Source organism: Benincasa hispida, chromosome 9, assembly GCF_009727055.1.
Source record: "Benincasa hispida cultivar B227 chromosome 9, ASM972705v1, whole genome shotgun sequence".
NCBI lineage: Eukaryota > Viridiplantae > Streptophyta > Magnoliopsida > Cucurbitales > Cucurbitaceae > Benincasa > Benincasa hispida.
The window spans coordinates 54472310-54479028 of record NC_052357.1 but is presented as its reverse complement, the minus strand read 5'-3'; the positions used below and the strand labels follow the sequence as shown (position 1 = coordinate 54479028).

General features: G+C 34.1%; 1 long non-coding RNA gene across 1 annotated transcript; it reads right to left on the bottom strand.

The window, feature by feature from the left end:
• Positions 1-4727: 4727 nt before the first annotated feature.
• On the bottom strand, positions 4728-6194 carry LOC120086893. The gene is made up of 3 exons (XR_005484361.1): positions 5634-6194; positions 5330-5463; positions 4728-4866 (listed from the first exon to the last, which is right to left on the bottom strand). It is a non-coding gene; the product is annotated as an uncharacterized LOC120086893 (long non-coding RNA).
• Between the last annotated feature and the right edge of the window lie 525 nt (positions 6195-6719).

Genomic DNA, 6719 nt, shown 5'->3' with positions numbered 1-6719 from the left:
TTAGACTTGAGTGTTAGAATGACCCCTACAGTTTGTTGTTTATATCTTTTTCAAAATATTCATAGATTTCTAATTTTCAAATAATTGATTAGAAATATAACCCCTTGAGCGTAGATTTCTAGTACACTTTAGAGACGCTTTCAATTAATCTCATAAAACAACATCTAAGCTATTTTAGTCTCTTTGCTAAAATCTATGGACTTTTTTCACACATCACGAGGTACCAATGGTGGTTGAACTATTGTGTTTTATAAAGATTGTTGTAGAAAACTCATTAATTATTTTGGTGATTCTATCAAAGTTATTTCAATAAAATAGAAAGAGTTTGAAGGCTAGAGATTGATTAGAGATTATTACTTCTATAATGATTTTTCTTTCATGTTATAGAACGCATTCAATATATCTATTCTCATCAATATTATTTGAATTTGGAAATGGGTGTGGGTATCATCTTATTTAATGTTAATACCAAAACTTTCATATATTTTGTTAAATAGACTAAATATACATTAATTTTATTTTACCAAGGAAACTACTCATTTGGGTCCTATTACCATTTTGTTTATTTTGTCTTTATATTTAATTAATGTTTATTACCAAAATTTTGATATATTTTCTTGATTACTTAGTCAATCTATTGGTACAAATGGTTCTAGCTCAACAATATTGTATAAAAACATACTGTTACTTAAAAGTTCTTTTATTTTTATTATCATTCCTTCGTGTGTTTTCATAGATTGCATCTTTCTTAAAGAATGGAACTCCTCCCCACAAAATCACTTCTTTTTTAGTTCAATAATATATGGAGGGAAATCTATACTTTCATTTGAGAGTATGAGTTAAGTTATCTCAAGTCGTCATCACAAAGTCACATATTATTTTACAAATGGTTATTTCAACATTCACAATAATAAACTATGATAATATGACAGACATTTTTGGAGCAGTTAAGAACAACATCCTCAATGAAACTGATTGTAGGTGTTGGAAAATAAATGAATCTTGGGTAGACACTTCCCAAATGCAATCACACCTAGATTTTCACAATTAGAATCCAGGGTTGCTTAGCTTAAGTTAACAAGGAGATTCTCAGATCAACAATAGAAAAAGTCGAAAAGTCGGTTTAGAAATTTCTCATTTCTTACTCAAAGCAGGGCATTCGCCCGTCTTCTGTATGAAATCGACATTGCTATGACAAGTGGAGGTCTCCAGAGCAAAAAATTGGCCAAAAAGGTTTCAAATTTTGAATTGGGAGTTCATCTACTCTAAAACCAACCTCATTCCAACATTTAAGACTCTCATTCAATTCCTACTGTCCAAGAATTCTTTCCTCTTTTTTCTCCCAAATTTTGTATTTGTGAGGTCCATGTGCAGCAATGGAGCTTTAAAAGCTGCACTGTCCTGATGTTGCAGTAAAAAAAGTAAATGATATGCTATCATTAAGGCTTTCCCAAATTAGTTTTATATAGCCTTCCTTCCTCAAGTGATATTTAAGAAGATGGATTTGGAGATAGATGCAGTTCTTAAAGTCACTTCCATGTGATTTGAGAATGAAAGTTCCATGAAACTTGAGCCTTGAAATCAAAAGTCTTTAGTTTATTGATATGTTAATTCATTTTGTTAGTAGAAATATGAAGGTTAAGTTATTATGAGAGCCAAAATACGTAGGCTATATACAAACGAGGAATCCTTACATACCGATTCAAATCGAATTAAATAAAATCATTACAAACTCAACCACAAATCTTTGTGGTAGCTTCCTTAGAAGAATGGTTATACAAAGAGAAAAAAAAAAACAAGTTTTATTTTTTTCTCAAAATTTCATGGTTTGCATATTACCACAAAACAAGGAACCAAAGCTGTCGGATTGAGCTTTGTGTTTGTTGGGAAAAGGGGTGAATTCAGTTGTGTTTATGGTTAGATTAGGGAAATTGCACAAAAATAACCCAAAAATAACCCAAAATCTAAAAATCTATCAAACTGGCCCCTTTTGACATATGAAATATCAAGTTTGCCCTCACTTTTAAAATGCTTCACTTCTCTCTTTTATAAGAAAGAAGATCGTTAGTCGTTCACTCACTTGTAACTCTTTCACCCTTTCGTTTCACCCATTTCCCCTTACTTTTCTCACTGTTAGCGATCCTCTCGAGCGTTCATCCGATCATTTTGATCATTCCTCCGATCATTTTCATCATCTGCATTTCTCGGAAAGGTATGTTTATCTCTTCTTTGAGCATTATATGTGGTACCAGTGTTTCAAGCTTCGAGTTTCTCTTCGTGCATGAAATTTATTTTTATATACATCATGAATTAGTTTTTGTTGTTGTTTGAAGAATCTGTTCAGGATTTAGCTTTTTCTTGTGCTTTGTGTTTGTGTATTTGTTTGTGATCACTTGGAATAGATTATTGATCATGAAGTATTAAGGGTTTGTGATCACTGAGTATAAGAGTTACAATTACTGAGGGGGTTGCAATTGTTGGGTCTAGGGTTGCATTTGCTGAGAATAGGATTTGTGATCACTGAGTCTAGGGCTTGTGATTGTCGAATATGTGGTTGTGATTGCTTATAATGTTGGCAATTGTTAATCAGATACTCGACGATCGTTAACCCTATACTCAACGATTGCGTCGTTTTTTTTATTGATTGCTTTAACTTGTCTATTTGCTAGATTACTAAGATGGCCAACATCCCTACTAATAAATACTTTCCCTCTACCATATCCTGCTTGGCCCAAATTGGCATAACCAATGAGCTCATAAAGAATAAACTGATGGAGTAACAAATGGCCTTGTTTAGAAAAACATGCTTTGGTCCGCTTCTAGATGTGGACCTCGTATTTAATGGTCAGCCAGTCCATCTTGTTCACAGAACTTAAAAATGAGAGCAAAGATGATATCGACTTCAATATCTTGGGGAAAAATATAAAATACCCAAGAAGATTTTAATTTGATCATTAGTCTGTGACCGACTAAAGAAAGAATAACGAGGGATACTAATGGGGAGAGGCTACGACGCCTTTTGTTTGGATCCAAGAAGCAGAAGGAAAAAGAGAAAACCTGCAAAGAGGTGGGGTTTCATTTGAGAGAACTTCTAGTTTGGGAACGATGAAGAAGTCGTGAAGGTGGCATTGGCATTTTACATCGAAATGGATTGATGGAAAAAGATAAGAAAACCTAATTCAATGTAGATGTCTTTGGAATTGTCGACTACACCAAAGTCTTTAATTGCATGAAAATAGAATTGGCTTTTAAACAGTAGAAAGAGTTGAGCTCGATAGAAGAAGCCTAGACTATAGACCTTCTAGGCCTAAGTTGATAGGTTGAACTAGTTGAAAGGAAATATTTTGAATCCATAACAATATTGAATGATATCAATACTCCAGGATATTCTAGTCAATTGAACCTCTGATTCAAACGTTTATTTGCTTTCTTAAATTTTATACTCTCAAAATCATCCAGTTTCGATTCCCTAAATAAATTTGATAAATTTCTTGATAGCTAGTTAAATCGAATAACTAATTCCCTGAGGACAATACCCAATTTATTGGGATTTTATTACTTCGATGCGTACACTTGCGCGTGTCAGCACATAAGGGTTTCAAGAAGAGACAGCTGAAACGCATTGAGGAGCAATTAAAGTCACAAGATATAAGAAGATGAGGCCCTATAAAGTTAAGAAGGAAGACTTGTTAGAAGTTTGCACCGAATTGGCAAATTCGACGTGCATCGTTCATCATATGCATGAACAATTTGATGCTGAGTTGAAGGAAATTAAGTTATAGTTATATGTCCAACATATGTGCACGGTATGTAACTATTTTAAATTAAACTATCTCTATTATCTGTTATTTTGTCTGTGATTCCTAACCCTATGATTATGATCGCTAATCTATTTGGTTTGCGATCGCCAATCTATAAGGCGGTCGTTGACCTTTGTGGCTGGTAATCGCTTATAGTAGGGTTTGTGATCGCTTACCTTAGCAGTTAGTGATTGGTGACATTAGAATTTATGATCATTCATCTATGTAATTTGTGATCGCATACTCTTGAATGGTCTTATATTTCTCATTTTTATATGAATGTGTATGTATGTGTTTTAACGCAATGACTAAAATTATCATGTATTCTTTTCTGGGTAAGATGAATGGTTCCGTCTTTTTCATTTATTTCTCATTTTAGGCTTGCTTTAAACCAATGAAAAAAATGTAAATCTTCATTGCAATACCTCAATAAATGGTAGGTAGAAAACGAGTTGAGAGCAAAGCTTGTACATAAACTAAAAGTGATTGAGCTGAGAGTGGTTGATGCTTACTTGTCACCATGCTTGATATCAACAACATTTAGTGTTGATGGTACAAGTGTTAAAGAACTTATGAAACAAATACTCTGTAAACAGAAAAACAGTTAACTCACCAGTATTCTGTTGAAGCAAAATCCCTCAACACTAATGTTGATCTTTCTCTAACCCTCAGGTCATGAATTGTTTATAAATAAAAGAAGCAAGTTAGAAAATATGTTGAGAAACTTCACTTTGTAAAGGCCGAGAGAGAGAAGAAATTTGCAAGTTCTTACCTCTACATTTTGTAAACCCATGATGAATGAAATCCTTTTTGCTGCTTCTTAAGAGTGGATGTTGGTGAAAATCACCGAACCACTATAATCCTTTTGTGTTCTTCTTCCCTAGATTTTCATGCTTGTGTTCTTGCTTGATTTTTCCTACTGCTGCATTTTCGAGTAAGGAAGAGTTCTTGTTTCCTGTCCATTCTTCTCTCATTTACTTTCGTTTGTGTGTTGGTATTTTGTATGTTCTGCAAAGAGTTTTTGGTAAAGTTGTTTTTTATGGAACCTTGGATTGGCATGTCTGTGCTGCAAAACGTACAAGGAAAGTAAAGATTAGTGGGATTTGACAATAGATAAAACACTTTTTCTATTAACAGCTGGTATCATAGCAAGCGACGATCCAATAAAGAATCAAGAAAGGTTCAAGAAGTCAGTTGTTGAACATGGCAATAATAAGATATGAAGTTGGAGAAGTTTGGTGGCAATGGAGACTTTGGTCTGTGTCCAAAAAATCAAAGCAATTCTCTTTCAGCAGAAGGTTTTCAAGGCTGTAATGATCTTAAAACACTACCAGCCACTATTACAGTAGAAGAAAAACAGAATATGGAAGAAGCAGCCTACACTGCATTAATTCTAAATATTTCTGACAGTATACTTAGACAAATTGAAGATGAAGATACAGCATACACAATATGGACAAAATTGCAAGCTTTATACATCAAGAAAAATGTTCCTAGCAAGATTTACATTAGAGAAAAGTTGTACTTACTGTATGAATAGTCCCAAGTCTCTTGATGAGAATCTCGATGAGTTCAAGGAACTCACCAAAGAGTTTGCTGCTACAGGGGGGAAATTGGGTTCAGAAAGTGAAGCTACTCTTCTAATAAACTCCTCACCTGAAGCCTACAAAGATGTAAAGATTTCCATGAAGTATGAAAGAGATTCGATTAATTCGGAATATGTTATTTCAACACTTAAATGCAAAGAATTAGTGTTGAAATCAGAAAGTAAAGGAAATGGAGGAGCTGAATCACTTTTCTGAAAAGGAAAGAATTATTTCAAGAGAAACAAACCATCTTTCAAGGGTCAAAGAAATTTCAAAGGAAAATTAGTGCTGAAATGTTATCTTTGTCACAAGAAGGGCCATTTTAAATGAAATTTTCCAGAAGATAGAAAAGACGAGGAATATGGAAGAAGCAGGGAAAATGGAGATGAAGATGTCTCTATTGGGGAAGATTTATTTGCTTTTTTTCCACCCCCAAAAATGCTAGCTATTGTTGAAAAGATTGGTTTGTGACTTACTAATCAAGTAAGGGATGGGCTGTTTCGATAGGAGGGAATCACAATTTCAAAATTGTGGAAATTGCCTCAATTGGTTTAAAGCTTGAAGAAAATAGAGACATCCTCTTGAAAAATGTGAGGCATGTCTCAAAGAAATCTAATATCCATTGGGATGTTGGCTGGCCAAGGGCGTTCCTTTCATGGAAAAAAATGGGTAGTTCACAATTTCAAAGGAGTCCAAGACAATTTTCACAGGAGAAAAAACCAATAGGCTATGTATCTTTTTTAGAAATTTTGGTCTCTCAAGCTCAACACTTATTTCAGAGTCGAGGAAAGTTGGAGAGATTGAACTATGACACCAACAGTTTTCACATAGAAGTGAAAATGGTTTGCATGAATTTTTGAACAAAGGTTTGATAAAGACTCAAATTTACACCATTTTTAGAAATATTTATTAAAAGTTTGAAGTAAAAAAACGATAATAGTTATTAAATAAGTCTTCTTCTTAAAAAATGAGAAATGAGAACATTATCAATGAAGGAACTCTTATACAAGAGTACCTACGAGCGGAAGCGGATCTTTCCAATTCATTGTGACAGAATTACCGCATATACATTCAAACATACTTTCATAATGCTAAAGGGATCAAGAAATCATACTGGATGAAGATTTCTCGAGTCTAAAACCGTCTGAAGCCCAAACGTCTACTTCGAACAGTCACCACTCGAACAGAAGGAAACGGAGAAGACAACACCACTTAGAGCCTTCAGTATTCTTGGAGTGAGAATCCAAAGTGTGGGCTTTGTTCGGATTTGGTAGAGGGAAGGAGGAAGAGCGACCGTACACAACAATCAAGCAAGTGGGAGATGCGGTCGTTT